The sequence below is a fragment of the Pholcus phalangioides genome, unplaced genomic scaffold (assembly GCF_987345545.1).
Source record: "Pholcus phalangioides strain wild (caught in Gottingen) unplaced genomic scaffold, Ppha-v1.0 ptg000004l_1, whole genome shotgun sequence".
NCBI lineage: Eukaryota > Metazoa > Arthropoda > Arachnida > Araneae > Pholcidae > Pholcus > Pholcus phalangioides.
Window position 1 is genome coordinate 41,726,174 of NW_028301597.1, and position 23,878 is coordinate 41,750,051.

The window sequence follows — 23,878 nt, forward strand, 5'->3', positions numbered from 1 at the left end:
TGCGAAGTGCCTTTTGTCATTCACTCTATTACTTGGCCTTCTCCACCATCCGTGTTAGTCACATGAAAAGTAACAAAAAATTTTCGATCTGCGAAAAATCATGTATTGCAATGGTTTAGGGATTGAATGGATCACGAAGCCGGCTCTAATATTTATCCACCAATAAAAGCTCTGAAGCTTCTAGGGTATCTAAGGCCGGTATTACACTATAAAAGTTTGGTAAAAGTAATTTTATAAAACTTGAAAAATGCAGCCAATAAGTTCATCGGTTGCATTTTCTAGAATGTAACCAATAACCTTATTGGTTAGATTTTTCAAGTTTTATAAAAGGGATTTTACCAAACGTTTATAGTGTAATACTGGCCTAAATCAGGCTACGTTTATTCTGTTGTTAAAAGTAGCGTCTTGCTACTGTCTATAATGCATATATTTATGCATATACAGGGTGGTTACTATTGACTTAACAATAATTACAGGCATGATTGTTTGTGGAAAAGTATGGGAAAGTATTAAGTTTTTTTCGATTTGACAAATAATTTTGCAGTTATAACGCATTAAAGATTAATGACGTTACTTCCGAATCCTGCCAGATTCACCGAACGTGCAGCAAACTTATAACTTGGCGTTTTTAAGCTGATAGCAATGCTACGCTAGAACCCTGGGCGCAATCAATAAATCTAAATCTGTGCAAACCAGCTTTTGTCCTTGTCCTTTCTCTGAAAAAAATTCACTTAACAGTGAAAGAAAAAAAAAAAAAAAATCACATTTTGTCAAAAATGTGTTGATTCTGGGAAAACAAATTTTCAACAGTTTAGCTAACGCTTTAGAAATCTGGTGATAAATTTGCCAATATAATGGGGCGAAGGTAACAAGTAATAACAAGGTAAACATCACGAAGAAGAAAGAGCGCCAATCGTGAAAGAAAATAACTGAGCTTGGCTTCTAACAGGGATGAATATTTCAGTTTTCATTTAGCTGTTTCCCCATGCAACTGGTTATGTGGTGAAGTTTATTTCGTTGGATATTTGGCGCATAACTAACCGTTAGAGAACTGACGTCACAAAATATCACAGAACGTTATAACTCCCTTAATGTTCATCCGATCCTGAAATGGAAAACGTTTTTCCACATTAGTTTTTCGTAAGAAACCGCGAGAGATTATTTGGCGGCCCACATTATCCATCCTGTATTTATCTAAGTACAAGAAAGTGACAACATTTTCTCCATGGGCACTGACATGGATTAATAGCATTAACAGATTTGCATCATTGCCTATCATTAATTTCAGATCGTTTCAGCACTACAAATAATAATTTAGCAAAAATATCACAGATATTAAACTTGTTTGAATACTTCTGATTATAGATTGACCATATTCCCTCGAAAAGAATACGGGGAATATTGGATTCGCAAATAGGGGAAAATACAGGGCATTGCCCCAATTCAAACTGTTGCCAAATCATGACGAAATCGCAAATTGTAAAAAAAAAACTGACAAAAACTTTCTAAAATACCAAAAAGTAGCTATTTTAAAGAAATTCCCAGGTTTGAAAATATTTTCAGAACAAGTTAGATTCGGGCAATTGGAGAATTCCGAATATTTTGTTTTCTCATTAGTTAATTCAGATTGTTTTCCATCTCGTTCACTCAACCTCGTCTCTTCAAGTGAAGGAAACACACTACCACCAGAACATTTCGGTGAAAATCATAGGCTATGCAAACGTTTTATTTAAAAAAAAATCAAAGTGTTACTTTCAACGTGCAAGATGTTGTCTGTTGAATGACTTTGATCGTTCACAGCTGCCTGCCAAATGGGGAAAGCAGAAAGTGTTTTGCTTTCAATAAATGAGAATACTCTGCATGGTTTATTTTATATTGAGAAATACCGCATCACTTAATATTTAAAAATGCTTCAACTCGATCTTTATCGATGTACAATGCAACAACATAGGAGAAACGGAAATTAATGTAATGTTAAACAGGTCTGACCGATTTCAAAGTTGATAATTCCAAATAAATATGCTGTATATAGAAATGTCCTCTCCACTTGTTAATACAGGATTCATTGAAAGACTGGTTATTTGTGGAGATGAAGATTACAAGAAAAATTCTTCACTGTTCATAGCTTAGATGGTAGAGACCAGGGTTCGTGTCCCTGTGAGGGCAGTGATGAATTTTTCTTCCTTTCTTGTAATCTTCTCTCTCTCTCATCTCCACAAATAACCAGTCTTTCAATGAATCTTGTAATTGACGCTGTGTCGGAATAAATACAAAATCTGTCTGGGGTGTTATACCAATACATATAATATTCAGAGAAAATACAGGTATATATCTCCGAAAATGTCAACTCGACAACCCAAGTTTGAGTTTTGAAATATACCTGTACCAAAGTTTTTGATGAAAATAACAAATGCAAGAAATCCAACTAAAAACAGATCATTTTTGCAAAAAATGTCGTGACGGCTAAACAAAAAGAAGAAAAAACCGGGAATGTCCCGGGAAATAGGGTCACCATACCTTTAATTTATACGTAACCAAATGTCACGAGATCAACTGAAAGAGAAGGTGTTTAATAATCTATTCATCACTATCCTATTGATGATTGCACAAACAATTATTTTTGCTGAGATAGAACATTTCCTGGGTAGGTTTCAAGAAAACAGGAATTATGGGAAAAAAATAATACATAATGGGAGGAAAAAAAAACCGCATCATTCGTTTGGAAGTGGGCCAGTGGCACGATCTTTGGGAGGTGAAAAGATTCTCCTTTGAAGCGAAAACAAGTCTCGAACATTTATTTAATAAAGAAAAGATAAGAAATGAAATAAAATAAAAGTAGAAAAACTCAGAAAAAAGATAAATAATGATGATTCGAAGTCACAGCAGGGACGTTGATAAGAGAGCTTTAAGAGAAATCCCAGAGAAGAAAACACTCAGGATCAAAGGCCGTGGCAGGGTCATTCCGAGGAAGCGCTCGTCCAGGGGCATCACCATCATCATCGCCACGGATATTAGCATATATTTTAAATCACGTGTTGCAATACTGGTAATACGGGAATTATGTAATGTTTTGAGGACGTCTGGCGATTAGTGTTCCACTTAGTTTGGAAACAAAACGGGTCGATAAAAATAACACCGTTTCACAAAAGCTTGTCTTCATTTTTCTCTCGCGGTTGTTTTCTTTGGGTGGAGAACACCGGTGAAATGATTTTGGCGGTTTACATTGGGTATATCATGAATAAGATATCTATATATAGCATGGGAAAACAGCAGAGATGTCTGAAATATAGAGTTCGAAAATAGAAGGTTCTGAATGCCACGGTTTTTGAAGGATCTGAGTGGTTTCCGTGATTTCAGACACGGACTGATTATTTATCTCGGGAATTTAATTCAGAGTGAATTCGGAAATTGAATTAGAGGATCAAATGGATTTTTCAAATGAATTTATATGCGAGATGATTCATGAAGATACCTCCCAACCCTCTTTTTACTCTTCAAACATCCATACGATATAGCTAAAAAGACAAAACAGAAATAACAATTTGTTGAAAATCTCGCATCATCCAGTTACTTTCAGCAAATAACGCAATTACGGCTCACTCTATCACCGATATCTTTTTGCATTTTCAAGACATTGAATTTTTGTGTTGTGCTTTATATATGGGGGGTCACCAAATTGTGAAAAAATAAAATGAATATTTCCTGCGTACGATTGATTAAAAATCATTCATTTGAAATGATGATATATATCTCACTGAATATTTGAATATCACATTAAATTTTTTTTAGAGTCTGTCTATGAATAGTGTCAAATTTTCTGTAAGTTTCGTAGAAATTGGTTGCAATCTTTGTATGTTATAAGAAAAAAGATGCGATAGAAAGAATATTGTTATTTTTATGAAAAGAACATATCTTTTGAGAATACACATGCTATTTTCACAAAAATGCATACAGCTATTGCACAAAGCTGTTAAAATATTTTGCAAGAGCTACTAGTTATTTGAAGCTTTTTTATTACAAAATTGATCAAAAATATTTTTTAGTTAATTTTCTGATGGCCCCTAAATGCAATCATAATTAAATATTCACTGGGAATTGTGAATACTAACATAGGATTTGCCAATGACCAAATTTCAGGAGGATTCATCTGGTATTTTTCCTGGAGATTCGATAAAATGTCTAAATTAAAAAATTAAACACGGAATTTTGGTTATACGAATTGCATGGGTAACTGGACATATGGAGTTTTACTGGTGTAGTACTCAGATATTCCATTCATGTTTCAAGTTATAAACCAGATTATTATCAAAATAAAATATTTTTATACCATCTCGGGTGGCCGACAACCCAGTTAGAGAGTTACCCTGATTCCAACTAAAAAAAATCCCACGTTTCCAAGTGCGATGTTCACTGAGACATTCGAATTCGAAAAACGGAGGACAAAAAGTTGGGAAAAAACAGCATTAGGTGCGGGTAAAACAGTTTATCCGCGTTTAATGTTGATTCTCTCTAAATTTCCTCGGGGGACGGTATATATATTTTTTTATATTTTCATAACTACAAAACCTTGCAACATGAATGACGTATCTGAGTACGACACGTTATTCAAGTACTTTTCTAATTAGAAGTATGCGTCTAGGGTCAACAGTTCGGCAGTAAAACGACACGCTATACAGTGTGCAGGGGTAACAGGGTATTAAGTAGAGGACGTTTCATCTAAAAAGGACTAATCTTTTTCTCGGTATAATTTTTTGAGAGCTGATGAAATTTTACGTGATCAGAAACTTATAAAATCACACCAAATTGAGCAAATCTGATATAAAATTCAAGAAAACTATTCAACCTTGTCACACGCAAAAAAAACAAGGTTTTATCTATTAATAGATAACAGTAAAATAAAGAAAAACTCATATTTACCCTCAAATTCGCAATTGTAACTAATTACAAAAATCAGCTGTAACTAATTAAATTCCTGTGTTGATACATCGTTTCAATTAATATAGTGACGGTCGATCTTTTATGCATGCTGAACGAGATCACACAAGGAGTTCAAGTCCTTGATGTGATCTCGTAGAAATGTATTGCTTTCCTTCAATAGTATTGCAAAATATCATCAAAATAACGTACTTAAACCTCTTCCGATGCGAAATTGCGAGACATCGTAATGAATTAATTTCACACTCTGGGCCTCCACAATGTTCTTACCGCGAATTTACACTGAAAATTGAGTCGGCAGCTTTACCATGCCTATATTATAATTCACATACCAGTATTCCATCCACGAAAATTGTGTGATAGATCGACTACCCATATATTTTGATGGTTGTTTAATACCGATCACGTAAACATTCAACGTGTTGTAAACGACGAACGTATTCTGCAGTGGAATGTATGAGTTCAGTCATCTTTTTGATTGACACACCTGCAAGGAGATGTTTAAAAAGCTGGAAGAATACGCGCCAACGTAGTATTTTCGCTTTGACACGCATTTAAGTCGTTTTATGTCTCATTTCAGGATTACTTTTTTAGATGCAAATTTATACAGTTATAATCTTTTATTCCGTGCTTGGAAAATGACGAAAGCATTGCACGACAACATAAAACTCAAATGGGATATAATACATAGAAACGAGAAAAATATAAATTATATTTTCTTTTGTTTCGCAGCTTGTCTAATAAATAACAAAAATGTAAGAAACCAGGACCGTTTAAAAACGTACAAGAAACATTCATTGCAATGAAATACAGTAAAATTTGACGAGCAGATGAAATTTTATGGAGATGCCTTGGCGATCTGAAATTCCCCCTACAATGTTCAGTCCCTCTTTTATATATTGGTTACCTGCAGAACTGGCATGATACAATCGAACTGGGTTAAATTAAAGTCCAAAATCATTGGAAATGAATTCGAATTATCCAATCAATTTTATCTGGATCTGTGAAACTACAAATTGCAACTTAATCATCAACATCCACAAAAGATAATTGTCAATTACTAAAATTTTATCATCAATTACGAAAATATTTCCTAAATTTCAATAATTTGTGATTGTAATAATTGATCTTAGCTGCTACATTATTCCGCTGCTCTGAAATCAGCATCACTGCAGAATTTCTTGCCCATGCTCAAAGCTTGATTTGCGGAACCATGATCATACGATAACAAACTGCTTCTCAAATTTTGCTTATCATTTTTATGCTATCAAGGGAATGGACCTTCATTAACGTATTACAATTTGTACTTCCCGGCACTTTTCTATACTCTCCATGACGATAGAAGGATTTAGAATGATACACCTTGATTCACAAGGTTGAAAAGCATGCTCGGTATCAAGTAATGCACATTCTCTATGCACTCCAGTTGAACAATGCTAAAATTAGCACTCAATTATCGAAGAAAGAGAAACAAATTTATGTGCCCCCAAAGATTTGTTGTTTAACTTAGTCGATGAAAACAAAATATGACTTCTTGTAGATTATTTTCGAACTAAATGTTCTCATACAAAAACCATAATATTTTACCCTAACTTCGAAGTATAAACAAAATCGGGTTAAAAGAGAAATTTCATCATTGCATTTGTATGAATTCCCTTTCTTTTAGTTTCCTAATAAGTTCGAATTATTCAAAATTCGCATTAGCCACGTTCGAACTGACCAAGTTCTACTGTACTATCATGGCTCAGCTATGCTCTAGGCTGGGACTTTTAGTGAACTATTCTATAGTGAATTTACATTGTGAAAGACAGGAAATGCTGAGAATTATTTGGGTCCCCTGGCTAGAGCCCAGTTAGACCCACCTTAAGTAAAGCTATATATGGTAAACTCTTAAATTTTAATGTTATGTAAGTATCATGTAGTACGTAAACTTTCTCTCAACGGAGGAACGTCTTCTGAAACACTGCTTGCAGTATCCCTAGAAAGTAAGTATCCCCCAGTAAATGAAGAAAACCCGGGCAGTGCTAGCTATTTTTACTATTATAACGTAAAAATTGTGAAATCATAATCAAAGCATAAAATCAAGGATAAAGTTAAAACCTCTTAACATGGCCAGTTTATGTCAGCTACCAAAATACCGATAAAAAACATCGCACAAAAAATTGTTATTGCAGTGTTATCAGTTTTTTACCTCGGGGAGAATCGATGTTTATTTTTTTCTCGCACGTGCAGAACAAAATAGATAAGTGTTTCGGAAAAAATATTTATAAATCTGGTCATTCATTATTATGATCATATCCATATGATCTGCTAGTACGCATTATTAACGAGCGACATCGAAACGATATAGTCGATCAAATTTAAATGAAGATAATGTTTGAAAAATTTAATAAAATCACTTCTATTTACCCCTCCCCCCCAATGTCATTAAACACATACCAATATCTTCACATATGTGAATCCTCATATTACATGAAATAGTATCCTAAATAGGATGCCTTATAATTATTATTATAACGCGAATATAATTTCTAATTAAACTTAAAATGGCATAATTGCATTAAAAAGTGCAAACAAAGTCACTTTATAAGAGTGAATTACCATAATATGACGTCATTAGCATGCCAATATGCTTTCAAGAATTCCAACGAGTACTAAAGGCACCATTGAAGAACACGCAGTATTCAAATCAAGAGACTACCTGGATGTTATATCGAGGTGTGAACTCGGGAATGAAAGTTTGTTGTCTCCAACACAGGAACTGAAACACGGACCTCAGAGAAATGATTTTTCTTCGCTTAAAGCACGATCACTAGCGTGACTTGCTGAGCAAAGACATTGCAACATCACTTAACTTCAGCAATTGACCTCCAAGTGGCGGCAGTAGAGATTAATGAGTTTTTCAATGTTCACTGGACATCGGAACATGCACAGTATCGGGATATAAATTTTTTTTAAATAATTTTCACTCAAATTTTTGTATGAAATGAACATTTTTAAGAACTAAAAGGTTTAGTGATTTTTTTTAAATTTGTTTACAGTCAAGTGCGATTTTTTTAGTGATTTGTCAAAAATGAAATTTTCAGAAATTTATTCCGATTTTCCGATTTTTTTTCTGACCAAGAGTGGAAATAATTTTTTTTTTTCAAAATAGAAAAAAAAATTCCCAATTTTTTTTGCCACATGGTACATGAGGTTTCTCAAACTAATAATTATTATTTTGACAATTACTTGAAGTAAGGTAATTTCCGTTAATTAGAAAGTTAATTTATTAGAAATTTACATTAATTACAAAGAAAAGCATGCTAAGTAGAGGTCCAACTTTTTGAGAGAAACTTCAAAAATGTTACTTTAGTAGCCAATCATTACATGCAGGCTATAAAAAAATTGTGCGATTTGGTCGCGAATGGTAATACGTCAAAAATGGGTCAAGGGAAGAAACGTCATGTGTTTTATAATATGGTCAGTGCTCTTGCCCGGTTTGCAAAAGAGGGTCTAGGTACAATTCCAAGGTGGAGACAACAAACTGCCTTTCCCAAGTTCAACTCGGCATATTACCCAGAAAATCTCGATTCAATAAATCTTGGCCGACAAAATAAAAATCATTCATCTCTAAGGCCGGGATTACACTATAAAAGTTTGATGAAATTCCTTTTATAAAATTTGAAAAATCCTACAAATAAGATCATTGGTTGCATTTTATAGAATGTAACCAATAATGATCTTATATATATATAGGTTAGATTTTTCAAGTTTTATAAAACGGATTTTATCGATCTTTTATAGTGTAATACCGAATACCGGCCTTAAATACAGTAGCATCTCACACGTCATACATAATGTACAATGATAATATGTAACATAAATAGACCCATCAGTGTACCGAGAATGAATCAAAACATCAATAACATTGAAATTCAAACCAGGAAGTAGTAAACTACCAAATAAAATAAAAAAATTACATGCATTGTAGAGCTCGGAACAATGAAAAAACAACGCTAAACAAACATGTAGCGTTCCCACCGTGAAATTGATAAAAATTGAAAGAGAAAAATAAAATTAACAAGCACATGAACTTCAAGACACCGCAAGAACATGATATCAAACTCGGCAGTAAAAATAGAAAAATAAATAAATACTGAAACATAAGACGAACTTCCTACAAAATTCAAAAAACGAAGGATCAGATCACTTTTGAGACGATTTCCCAACTTGCTCGAGTTCAAGGACCGGTTAAACGAGCACATTTTTTTTTTCTCCCTTCTTATACGGAGTCCTTGGTTGTGTTGTGCTTTTCTTTTTTACGTCATCTTGAAGATGGAGCAAGTTTAGGGTCCATTACCTTCCGTGAGAGAATGTTTGAATTCCCGTTTCGTATGCCAAGAGATCATATCATTATGCGCGACCATGAGGCAATGGCAATTGTTAGCCTAAACAAAGACGTGACACTACTTGGAGACAAGTGATTCTTGAGAAGCAATTCACGAGCCCTTGAAAATTCCGACTCACTTCAATTAAGTATCACTTCCGGACAATAAATGTAGAAATGACCATTATTTGGATGAAAAAAATGGGAGTGTTAATAACCAACTTTCTGGCTAAAAAATCCCCGGAACCTTCTTGACGTTGTACCTTTGGAGAGAGAGATCTTCGCAAATACCTACAGAATTGTCGTGCGTACGTAGCCACGGCCAGACTAACACTACTACTACTACCACTTATCCGTGCATGCACCTCGTGCGAACGAATTGGCACATGCCGGAATATGTGTGAACGTGTTGTGAAGTTTGTTTCTGTGTAATGCTTGTTATGTGTAGTGTTTTTCCTAACCAATTAGTGAAGTGTGATAATTTATTAATTGCGCCGTTGTAGACCTGTTGCTCTCCGTGGCGAGGCTTTTTTAAGGAGAGATCGGCTCTCAGATTTGCGCCTCGAAGTTGGGAACATGAAAACCAACTTCAGCTGAGCACCACTGTGGTAACGATATGGTTCAAACCCTTGTCGCTCCGATGAGAGTCCGTCGCTATGACTATTCGACGACCTCAGTTGATTTTCTCTCAATATATGGATAACATAAAGGCACAACTGTTGATGAATCCATATATGTTACGGTAATTGTGATAATTCGATCATTAATTAATTATGCATACCAAGCAGTATGGCAAGTTTGATGAATTTATCACTTTTATCAATGAATATGGATAATACCGAAGCGTCGTTGGTAAATTTGATAACTAAAAATGATTTCTTCCGGTTATTACGCAAAATAACCAAATGTCTATGGAAAATTTTGTAAATGCTTGGCATTCATCACCTTTATCTGTGATTATACATAATACTCTAGTATGATTGGTGAATGTGACAGATAAGGAAAAAAAAATTCCGAATGAGTCTGGTATGTGTGCTATAGTCGGACTCCGATACAACAGATTTTACTATCGTATCCCGATATAATTACACATCTAAGAATTAAGGTGCATAGTATATATTATATATCAAGTAGTGTCATATAATGTAGAATGACAATATCTAACATAAACAGGCCCATTAGTGTACTGAGGATGCATCGTGTTTACCAATGACGCGACACTTGGGTATCATGCACAATCACCGTTAAAAGTGATAAAAATTAGATTAGGGAAATTTACCAAAGCGCGCGGTGATTATGAACAATAACAGTTATGTATAATAACCGGATTTATCATATTTACTGTAACATATATCAGCTACGCTTGTGCAAACTCTCCGTGCGTTCATTACATAGACCAGTGTTTCTCAAAGTGCGAGTCGCGGCTCCTAGGAGCGTCATGATGAGGTGGTGATATTCCTTTGTGTTCCTATTTATGCTTTGAAGTGGTGCTTTTATAATTGTAAATACCTACTGAACAATTGTGGGAAGCCGCAGATAATCATGAATAGGGTAAGAGAGCTGCGGATGACAAAAGTTTGAGATCTACTGGCATAGAGCACTGTTTCCCGCCGTTTCTGATGCCGCGGACCCCATGTGGTGAACGTGAATGAACAGCGGAACCCCTAGGTTGACGTTCAATTCTCAACGGTCAGAAGGGTACTTTCGACGCCCTGCCCCTCACATAAAATCCAAACTGTCTTGTTTTATAATCTACTTTTATCACAAAAGCCAAATTATAATTTCAACAGAAAACGTGTCACTCATACAATGGTAAATGGAACGACCCCCGGGAATCCACGATACACAGCTTGAAAACCACGTACGTCGACAGTATGTCTACAATTCCTGGGGTTACGAAAATTTCTGGTACCTGATGAGAATTTTCCACGGCGTTCTATAACATTCCTAAGACATTTATGTCGTGTGTGGGATGAAAACAAAATGTTCGTCTATAGATATTGTACATATGGGAACATTTTTTTTAACCAAAATTTAACTACCATTGTTAACATAATCAAAAAGATTGGTAAAATTAGTTTCAGAGAAGTGGTTCTGGAGAGGTCATTCCCGATCCCTCGAAAGTCTTGACTTTTAATCATCACTTCCTAACAATGAATGTAGAAATGATCATTTGACAAAGACGTACAGAAAATATAAGAATGCTTTGAAAACTCACTTTCTGGCTCAGAGTTACCCGGAATCGTATTTTCTTGACGGTCACAAATGTCTACGGGACTATTTTGCGTGTGGAGTCACGACCAGACAAACACTGCCAACCTGAGCCGATTCCGTCTCAATATATGGATACCATGACGTCACAACTGATCAAAGAAATGATCGCGAATGGTACGCCTACGCTTATACAAATTTCGTGAGTTCATTACGTAGACCATCTGTCTACCAATCCTGAGGTTACATTTCTTTTTTTTTTTTGAAGCCGGTTGAGAATTTTTCAGTTTTCTCGCAAATTATACACACATTTATATCGTGTTCTGGATCAAAAAAGTTTTTCGTTTACAGTCAACCTCTTCACACCTGAGCCAAAACTGACCATTAAAATATTTTTCCTGATTGATTCGTGTTTATTGTATGTCGAAATCCCCTTTAAGAAAGAAAATATAGTAATTATATAATTAATTTGAGTTAGTACCTTTACGATCTGAGTTAGGTTCCACGCGTACTTCAGGTCTTAACACATACAGTCTCTCGGCTCCTTTTAAACAGATAAAATTCTCCGGCACGAAAATGTATCCCATAGACACAATTTAAAATACTCCGCTTTACAAATACAAAGCCATAACAGGCAAACTAAATATTATAAATTCCACACTTCCTCGCTTAATCGAATACTATTACGCTACACATCAGCTGTTAATACACACCAACCATTATAAACTTTATTCTTCTTTTCCATGAAGCATTTGAAATTAATGGAAACGATTAAAAAAGAAAAAAAATTGAGAGGGTAGGTAATTCAAATACTTGTTTTTTTTTTCATTTCGAAAATTTATTTTATTTTTGTTCTCTGTTGGTCCAATAGAGGGCGCTAACTTTCCTAATAAAAAGTGAAAATTTTAGTTATTGTGGTCATCGTAATTGAATATAATTTCCATTTCATATTTGATGTCTGATTTATTCCAGAAACTTTATTAATATTGATCATTCAACCGTTTTAAATATGCAAACTATATCTAATGTTGTAAAATGGTAATTGAATTACTCTACACATAATCGGATGCCTTGCTTAATAGGATATCGGGCTGGAGTCGCTGATATCCGATTAAGCGGGACCGACTGTATATGTACCTCTGGAGTGAAGAAAATATTACAGCTGTGAATTTTTATTTTTTTTTAACAAGAGTTAACAATTGTTAACCAAAACAAAGATGTGAAACTATTTCGATAGAAGTGATTATTGAGAGTCAATTTACGAGCTCTTAAAAACTTCGAATTTTAAGAATTACTTCTCAACAGCGATTAGCAATCAGGGTAAAGCAGGTGGACCTGGTACCCGAGCGCTAGACTAGTTGGGGCACCGAGTTTACTCTTTAACCCCCTTGACAGTGCAATTTTTTACAGAAAAATGCGCCGAAAATGGAAAACTTTTCTTGTTGGTGCGCATTATATCAATAAGAAAGATAAGCGAACTCAATTGAGGCTTCATGGAAAAGAAAACTTTTTTTTCTTTTCACTAATATAATCCTCAAATCACAAATATAAATTTTTTCTGTTGCCCGAACTAGACCCGGGTGTCACTGTCAAGGGGTTAACTGTTCCTTCTTTATTATACGGGGGATCGCAAAATTGCGTGCTTGCTTGCCCCGGGCGACAAAATACACAGTTGTGTCCCTAGAAAGAATGATAAATGTTGGTTGTTTGATAAAGACATGCACAGAAATTATAATTAAGAAAACTCACTTTCTGACCAGAAATGCCTCGGAATTGTAGCTTTTCGATGGACAGAAATATCTGCAGAACTATCGTGCGTTCAGAGTCACGACCAGACTAACACTGCCGACTTCTGCCGATTCTTTCTCAATATATGGGTATGATGACGTCACAAGTGATCAGAGCAATGAACATGAATGCATATATCACCTACGCTTCCACAAATCCCGTGCGTTCATTACGTAGACTGTCTGGCTTCACATCCTAAGGTTACGTCAATTTCTGAAACGGGTTGAGAATTTTCCACGGCATTCTGGAAAATTCCATAGACATTCATGTTGTGTCTGGGATCAAAATCATTTTTCGCGTATGGATATGCACAAATGAGAAATTCTGCGTTTTTACTTAGCCGTTCAAGATGGCCCAGAAATTTAAATGCAAAGGTCCTATTCGCGGTATTTATTTTACATCGGACTTTGCGCAGCTCTGCTGAAAATTATTTATTTTTCAATTAGTATTCTAAAATTGTTAAAAATATTTTATGTCAGTAAAATTTCTACTTTATAGAGAAAATTTTTAATGTGATTATTTTTTTAAATTATCAGGCGGGTAACAAATTTTACTGCTTGTGACGTACCACGTACTAAGAAGCACGCAAAGGGGTTAAACGCGCGCACACACATTCTGAAGGTAAAATGCCATTTAAGTTTTTAAAAACTCACTTTTCATAGGTTCCTCTAACACCAAATCTGTTGAAGTTACACAAAACAAAAATTTACTTTAAAAAAGTAGGCATCGTGTATATATATATATATATATATATATAATTCTAATATAAATGTAACAGTTCTAGTACGAGTAATTTTTTTTCCAATTCTAATAAACTTCTAATAAATATACAAATTAAAAACTAAAGGGAAATATTATATATTCCATAATTTTTATATACATAAAGCATTCTAATACATAAAATTAAATGTATAATGAATGTATAAATGTAAATTTTTAACTCTAATAACTACACGAAATATAAATTTACTTAAAACATTATGTAGCCTGCCATATAATTATAACAAAAATTTAAAAAAATTTAATTTAATTTTTTTTAATTATAACATTATTATTTCACGATATAAATTCATTCAAAAATTGCGTATCGTAATTTACAAATTAAATAAGAACTAACTCCAAAAGGTCACACAAAATATGAATGGAATGAAATATTACGATGAATTTATGTATGATATAGTTCTAATATAAATGAAGAATCTAGTAATTACGCAAAATAAAAATTGATGTAAAAGTTACGTATAATTTTAATTACAAAAATTAAAATAAATAAAAAATTTAATCACACAAAACAAATTTACTTAAAATATTGCGTCGTATAATTCTAATATAAATGGAAATTCTAATAATTAAAAAATAGCATAATATTCAAACAAAAAATTATTTAAAATTACATATTATAATTCCAATATAGATAAAAGAATTCTAATAACTACACCGAATAAAATTTTGAATTGGAAAAAAATTTTTACTCAATTCTAATAAATATAGCATATACGTATGAAATATAATTACATGAAATATAAATTGATTCAAAAATTGCTTGTCTCACTATACATTTCACAAAAAATTTAAGAGGAGACTCGTTATATTCATGTCGGACGTAAATGCTGCTTAACCGTACAATGCACCTCGAACAGATTCCTCTGCGAAATTTCTAATGAATCATTGTAAATGTAGGAAATTCTAATCTGAGTATTTGCAGCCCCTAACGTTTTTATGTTGTTAGAATTGTGCTTGTTTCGTGTTCTCACCGGCGCTACCATCTGTCTCACATATCGTGAACTGAAGTTGGTAAATGCTTGAATGTTACTTGCTATGCGAATACTATGTATATTGCCAAGTGTTCAACAATATGCATCTAGTGGCGCGATTCACGCATTCAATTTTACTCCTCTGAATTTCGTTGAGGAGTGAAAATACTCTTTTAAGTTTTAGGTAATTCCTTCAGTACTCATTTCTCACTGATAAAAGAGCCACTTCAAAGAATAAATACTATACTTTCAAGTTGCTAAAACAGATCTTTTTACGAAAATATCCCTTAAAATTTTGGAGAAGAGTGAAATTACTCTACAAAACTATTTTTTCGGGTCAGTCTGATACTGCCCTGCTATAAAATTTACATTTTCTTCATGAAAATTATAACATGCACATACGGAGTTAAAATTTGTAAAATATTGTAATGACGATCTCCGAGCCATACTGTACCCGTTCCGGGGAACCAGTGCAAGTTAATGCATTTTGCATGTGTGTCTATCTACATCTAATCAGCGTACCTGGTGGCCCAGCAATAGGTTGTACATATATTTAATATTTTAAATAAATCATACCGATTCCAAATAATCGAATAAATTCCAAATGAGGTCATATTTTTCGAATAAATATGGTTGCCGTATTTTATGGTGCTGGTGGCTTACACGGTAATTGGAGGTTTACCATCTACCCAAGTAACGGGAACTGGTGCAGTTAAAAGGGACTTAATTACCCGGTAATAGGTAGAATAGGGTTGACCTGTGGAGATATTGCCCTTTCCAAATACATTCTTTTGGTTAGCGGAAGTGCTCAGAGCGCTAGACTCATAGATTTTATAACCTAACAGAGCAGGCAATGGTCAGTCTCTTTCCAACTGGATAGTTATACATCAAACATGAAATTTCTCATTCAACCATTACTTATTTATGTCTCCCAGTAAACAAATATTTTCTTACGCGGCTAAAATTTCTAAAAAAACCTTTTTGTAGAATACCAACATCGATATAGTTTAAATGAAAGCATATATTTTTGTGTATTGTCTCTACACCATAAAACTTATTTTCTATCTGCCTGTGTGTTGTGTGTATGTTATCTCTAAATCTACAATTTTAGACCAATCTTCGTCAAATTTTGCATTTATACGAAACAATGCTCGTCTCATGAGCGGAGATACGGGGTGCATTGTCCCCCCCATTAAAGGTGGAGTCGACTGATCTAATGTATGTGTCTATATGAATTATCATCGTGCGTACCCCCACCCCCAGACTTTCAAGTTCATCTCCGCTTATGGCCCGTCTTAAACAATAGGCTTCTCAAAGTTCATCAAAAATGGCAAATGCCCGAAATGGGCAAAACCACTGTCAAAAAACAATGGTTCGTGCGCCTAAATAATGGCTTTCAGAATATTTATTTTAATTTCCAAACAATGCATAACATATATGGTTACTATTTTACAATAGTTTGTAACTTCTTCAATGCTTCCAATATAAGGAGAAAACCCAGCCAGTGACGGGTATGCTTGCTAGTGTTGAATAAAATCCAAACACTGATAATCATTGTTAAGGAGGGAGTAAAGAAGATATTTTCCAGAGCTTAAAATATAGACTCTCAAGATTTATTTCTCTGAAACTAGCGTCACATCTTTGTTAACGATAACAACGATTGCTATTAGTTTGTGGTACCTGAATAATAATAGCGCAGAAAAAAACATAAAAGTACTAAGAAGCTTAGCATAAATACTTGCTAATTTGCAATAAAAAAATATCTTATCCGAATAATAAAGTTGTTTTCATCCACATAATGGTCAGTCTCTTCCCTCAACGGATCAATCATGATCAGAAATTTAAAAAAAAAAATCAATTTCAATTGGAAACTCCACGCAAACTAATGACAGCATGGATTTCAATCGAATGAAAACTCAAAATGCAATCATGAATTTTGAACATTAAAAACAATCGGATATAAGAACTTCACCTGTTCTTAAAAATAATGGATACAATTACGTGATAAATGCATAATCATAAACGAAATAGCAGAAACTTGACATGGATTAGCTACTATATCAACTAGCTAGTTTTTAATCAACCAGAACGTATCGCTCCCGAAAAACAAATAGTATTTACGACCATACTATTACGATGTATTACGACTACATTTGTCAATCTATCCACTGGATATCATACATCTACATACATTGGTAAATTCATACCAATGGCATAATGGATGCCAATCAAATTTCAGATGGGGTTTTTTTTTTAAACTTAAAATTTACCAAATTATTTATCGTTAGAGGATAAACTATTGAACACAACAGTATCAACTAATGAATTCCCAAGCAATAATTTACACCATTGCAATACCACACTATAACTCTAATCACATACACACACGCACAAAAGCCATAATTATTTCCATTCCAATACCGTAACAATAACCAAGCAATAATTATTTCCCCATTGCAATACCGTATAATAACCATGATCCTTATCAATAAATAAGCAGCACGGCAGAATGATATGGACTAACGGTTTCTCAAACAAAATTTATATTAATTTATACTGCAATATCCTAATTATATTCATGGTTGTTGGCACATCATCGATTTCACGAAAAAAAATCTACCCAATAAGAAATCTTATTGAAAATATTATCAACATTAATTTTACACTTTCCATAGACACAATTATTGATCACACGATCTATATCATATAATTAGCAATAATTCTGTACTCACCTACCCTCGAACACAAGTATCCTAAAACGATCCTATACCTTCCGTACGAGCTATAATATATTTGTATATAATAAAATATACTGTTTATTTTTCCTATCTCCTCTCGTTCTCTTTCTTCCGCTCTTCCTTGCAATAAAGACGTCCACTTTTGCGCTGTGTTTGTGTTTTATATTCAGACTAAAAAAAAAAAAAAGCAAAAACAAACAACAACTACGGCTAACTTAATAGTTTAATAGTATCCGTGGTCGGTTCTAATGTCAGTGACATACTCAGTTATTTTTCATTAACGCCCCACGGCTGCTGATCGCTGACTGATCTTCGTCGTGCGTGTGTGTGTGTAGTGTTTAGGGTCTCGGTATCTCTCTGCGTGTTGTCGCTCGCCACACAGCCAACAGCTACCGGCAGCAGCACCAACGAGTTGCGAGATTTTCACGCTCGCAGCGCCACTAGAGAGATTCTCCATCATTATTTTTTTTTTTTAGTTTTAGTTTTTTATATTCTTATGTATTTATTTTATTTTTGTGTGTTTTGATTTCCTATTATATATATATTTTTTTCTTATAGAGACGCTCTAAACTTTAGTAGAAATGGACGGAATGGAACAAGAGCGTTGAACTGAGGGGAAAGGTGTTGTCGATTCGTTCGGAGGATGAATTCAGAGAGAAAAGGAATGTTGCGTGTGGGTACCTTTTATATATAGTTTTGTGTGTCTAGATATTTAACTCTTAACTGAGTAGCTTTGGATGTATGCAAAGGGCCTTATAGACGTTCATTACTGCAGCCAGTTTGAAGATAAAAATTCAGAATCGACTTTACACATGAACTGAGGTCATTTTCTTTCCATTTTATAATTTGAATTTTGTGGTGCATGTCCCAATTAACAACAAAAACGCTTCCTTTGTTCCAGAGCATGTGCGGCTGTAATTTCGCTAATTTGTTTAAGCGCTTTGCTTTCCTTTTTTGTTTTTTTACCTTTAAGTGAGCATCCCGACTATTTCTTGTTACTATAGCGTGAGTCACAAGGAAGGTAATTAAATGTTCGGAATGTAATATTGATTCAATATATATCATTTTTGTGAGTGATTTTTCAGGCTATTTACGGCAACTTTTTGGCCCTGTATAGGTTGACAATTTGAGATCGATTTTTTAAAATACTTTTTCAGTCTTTCTATACGTCTATCAACTATGAAATACGTGTATGAACTATGAAAAACTTATGAGCTCGAAAAAAAAAATTGCGCATTTAAGGGGGTCCTTTTAACAATAGTGAAAATTTGCACTTTAGTACAGTGGTTGATAAACTTTTTTCCATCCCCTCTCCAATTTAATACGATTTACCTCCCCGCACCCTCTTTGATAATGTGTTTCCTATTTCAGTAAATGCAGTTTCCTTTATAACTAATCTCATTAATTAGTTCTTATATAAAAACTGTTTTATATATTATTGAATTCCTTTTTTGACTATGGTTATTCTGGGTAGTTTCGGCTTTTTTAAATTTGTCGGAAAATTAAAAAAAAAGTATAATACATATATTTTTTTTTACTTCGATTTTTGAAATGTGAGACAAAAATATTGTGCTACATGTGAATTGATCTTTGATAAATCGTTCTTCATTCATGAATTTCAGTCGAACAACAAGATGCATATGAGGGGTGTTAAAGTCAGATTGGTATATAAGTCACATTTTCAACAATTCAGGCTGAAGTCCAAAAATAGAATCTACAACTCCAAACTCTTGGAAGAAAAAAATAATCTAAGTTCCAGCTTAAATAGTTCACAATTCCAAATTGTGAAATCACAAATAAGTTGACAAGGGAGAAAACCTACGACATCCCACTTCTACCTTTTTTTTCTCCAAAAATCAGAATTTATCGACTTACACCACTGTGATTTTAACCGCATCATATATTGTTTGTCACTTGATTAAATTTTTTATGCTTTTCCTGAGAGTCATGCTCACGACAGGATCAAATGCAAGCTCGGCATGCTAACAACACTAAATACGAATGTAAACTAACAGCAAAAAAAATTTGGTATAAATAGTATTGTTCCCTCAATAAAAATGAAAAATATGTATGATCGTGAACCGGAAAATAAACTTTTGCGGTAGGATTTATAATTTTTAAAGACTTGAAAAAATTCAATTTTCCTCATCATTTCAATATTTCTTAGTAATCAGTCGTGCTATGTGATGTGTAAAACATTTTACGGTGTTTCCTCAATTTCACACCCCCACAAAAATGATTTGCCGCACCCCAGAATAAAAATCATTGTTTTAATAGAAATATCATTAAAATATTATATAATTTAACCATTAATTTATTTGCCCCATAAGAACAAAAAAATACCCGATAAATTTCTTCTAGTGGAATATCGACTTAAAATATGGGAATTTTTTTTGTTTTTTCCGGACGACTTGGCGATATAGTTGTTGTGTAGTATGGCTTGTTTACCTGCGTAAACCGGTTTACACGGGTTTTTTTTCTGTAATATTGTTGCTCTGAAAAGTATCGTCATCAATTTAGTCTGTGTCACAAATGAACTGTAAAAAAACTGATAGTAATAGTGATGCCTTTTTGGCTGAGACTGAAGAGGTTGCGGAATCGTTTCTAGGACCTATTGTGTGTGTGGTCTGTGACGTAATAGCCATTATCAGCTGTTGTTTCTCTTCCCTCCTCTTTTTGTGGATACTCATTGGTTTGGCATTTTTTGTCCAAGGCCGCTTTATGATTGTTTCTATTTTTATGTGTTCGAGATTTTTGTTTGTTTTATTCTTTGAGACTTCTGTTATGTCGAAAAAATAGGCAGTTCTTAAAAAATGATTCGATAAAATAATAGCTATTCATGTCAGATGGAGACAGACTTAAACTTTTACATAACGGTCACATAACGGTTGAACCATATGATTATAATCAGTCGGGAAAATTCTAAATTTCTCTATACACGTTGGTATTTTTAATATATATTCGTATTTTATTATTGTCTGAACGGTAAAAAAATTATTCTGTACGCACAATCATGCTTACAAAATTTAAATCTCAGACAAATGTGAAATATAACTACAGCTGGGCCCGCCTAGGCGGATAATGGTTACCTTTCTTAAACGGACAATATCCAGCGGCAATAAAATTTCTCCCTTAGAGACAATGTCAAAGTTCCCCCGCTTAATATGATAATTTCACCGACTTTTCCCCGCTTAATCGAATATTACGCTTCACATGTCAACTATTAATATACATCAACCAGTATACATATAAAGTTTTTATTAAATCAACATTTCAAATTAATGGAAAATATGTCACTAATTTTTTGTTTCAATGCGTTAAGTTGTTTTCAATGAGTATACAGGACGTCCATGATTAAAAGACCCTATTTTCAAGTAGCCTACAGGCGAAACCAGTCATTAGAAAATTGTGAAATTTTATGCATGACTTCATGTAGTGATGGGAATTTGTTTCATGGGGAAAAAAATTAGTTGCACATGTCGCCATGAGAGGGCGTTTTATTAAGAAATGGCACATTTAGGCAAACGTTTACAATTTTAACAATTGTTAAACACTTTTACAATTGTTACTGCAACAAAACATCCTCCACATGATGGCTATCATTTTGATATACCATGTGAAATCGCAAGATGACATGTTCCACAACTAACCGAAGTGTGAGCGGGAAAATGTTCAGCACGTGGCGTTTCAAATGCCCCAAAGCCAAAAATCGCATGGATTAAGGCCGGGGGATCAGGGAGGCCATAGATTAGGGAAGTGTCGGCTGATGATACGTTCTTCTGCAAAATGTGTTTTAAGAACATTCTTAACATGCACTGCAATGTATGGAGAAATTCCGCCTTGCATAAAGACTGTGTCTGCACTGCCCATGGGCGGAGATGTGGGAGGGCGTGGGGGGCAATTCCCCCCCCCCAGCGTCAAATGTGGAGTCGACTGATGTAATGTATATATGCATATTTTTTACATCATATGAATTGACATCATCATCATCGTGCCCCCCCCCCCAAGAAGAATGTTTCTAGGTATTATAACAGCTCCTGCGTGACACCACATGAATTTATATGCTTACTACAGGTGTTCAAAGGGAAACGCCCTCTGGTGGGTGCAACTAATCCCCCCGACACAAATCCCTATCTCTTCATGAAGCCATTCACATAATTTCACACTTTTCTGATAACTGGTTTCGCCTGTAAGCTACTTCAAAATAGGGTCTTTTAATTATGGACTGTCTGTATTTAATTATTTTATTTTTGTTCTCTGTTTAGCCAATAGAGGGCGGTAACTTTCCTAATGAAAAGTAAAAATCGCAAGTATTGTGAGCATTGTAATATAATTTACATTTCATTTTTGATGCGTCATTTGTTTCGAGAAGCTTTATTGATATTGATTCTCTAACAGTTTTCAATATACAAACTGTATTAACGTAGTAAAATGACAATTGAATTGTTCCCCGTATAATCGGATACTGTGTGCTGGAATCGATGATATCTGGTTGAGCGGGGCCGACTGTATATGAGCAGCCTATTTATAAAACTTTTTCCACTTTTGCTAAAATCGCAATAGAAGTAAAAAATGCCTTCTGTAAAAAAAAAAAGTTTGATTTACAAGAGTAGAAAATAGTCCAACAGGAAGTATGTAGGAATGGTAGAATAGTGTTCAAATATATTCTTATATATATGTTCTTGGTCAACAGTCAAGAGGGTTGTCTAGGTTTGAATTTTGGAAATGTTCCGTTTTGAATGAAAATTAATGAAAGTGTTAAATTTTGATTAAAATTTGATATGGTCACACTAGTCTGAAAAGGTGGAAATTTCTACGTCACCCGTTGATTCCCTCTCGCCATTAACATAAGAATCACGATCATTCTACAGTGGAACCTCCCACAACGGACCCTTCGGTTAACGGAAGCCTCCACTGGCGATCACACTTTTGAATTACATCGACGGGACTCAACGTATCTTGCTATCTATAAACGGGTAGTCCTCGTTAGTTGGAAAAATCTTCAGTCCCATGGGTGTCCGTTACCGAGAGGTCCGTTATAAAGAGTTGAAAAATTTCGAAGTATTTGAAAAATGTGAATATATTTCAATTTGATAGAAACTACTATCCATTTTACATTGTAATTTCTACCGCAAATATTACCGTTTCAATAATAGCGGTTGCATAATCTGAAAGACCTTATCTGAAAGACAGAGATTTCTAAACCATTGTAAAGTGCACTTCAGAAAAGAAGTGGAAATATTCCCTTTCAAAAATAAGCTCATCATACAATTATAGGTATTTCATAGATACAGGGTGTTAGAGATAACTCCCTTACTACGAAATGACATAACTTGGAGACAGTTATCGATAGAAAGACGGAAAAAAGTAGTTTGTTCATAGGCAGGCATGGAGTTTTAAATGCGCCGGTTTGTGAAATAAGTTTTGACCAATAAATGTCACCATAGTCCTTTAAACGCCTCGGCAGAAATCCCAAACCTCTACCAAATGTCACTTCTATTTCAATGAAGTATACTTTCTTCCGATTTCCAGCAGGCACAAAGTAAGAGAAAAAAGTGTTCATTGAGAAATCAACTTTACAAAATAACTGGAATTTTCAATGCTAAAATAAGACGTTTTTAAGGAGACTATATACTCGTCAATGAAGCTTAAAGAGTTTAATTAACAGTTGGTGATAAATATTTTTCTCAGGACAAATGGTTCGAATCACATCACGATATATTTGAAATGGTCGCCTTGCCTGGCAAAACCATGTCAAAAAGTGTGGAGTTTGAAGCTACTTTTTTCCACTAATATTTTATAAATCATAATTTTGATGAAAAATTAGTCATTTCTTGGTTTCTAGGGCGACGTGATGGGAAGACTCGGCATAACGATCCCAAAATTGAATATTCCATCACATAATGGACACGAAAGCCTCTATTCATTAATTAATATTATTAAACAAATAATATTTAATCTAGGATAAATAAATCAATATATGAAAATTGGAATAAATGATGGTAACTGATAAATGATATGATAACTTGGACAAATAAATAAATATGGAACATTGAACAACAATAAAATTATAACATGTCCTA

At 34.1% G+C, this 23,878-nt stretch overlaps 1 protein-coding gene across 4 annotated transcripts in view; it reads right to left on the reverse strand.

Moving 5' to 3' along the window:
* Positions 1-18,182, reverse strand: part of LOC149087597 (putative polypeptide N-acetylgalactosaminyltransferase 9) — a 120,609-nt gene extending 102,427 nt beyond the window's left edge. The window contains exon 1 of one of the 4 annotated variants that reach the window (XM_089231524.1): positions 17,790-18,182. The gene's annotated coding sequence lies outside the window, so the exon portion shown is untranslated. Of the gene's footprint in view, positions 1-11,522; positions 11,618-13,264; positions 13,358-17,789 lie in introns of those variants that run through there. The other 3 variants (XM_089231525.1, XM_089231526.1, XM_089231527.1) reach the window with 3 other exon arrangements.
* Between the last annotated feature and the right edge of the window lie 5,696 nt (positions 18,183-23,878).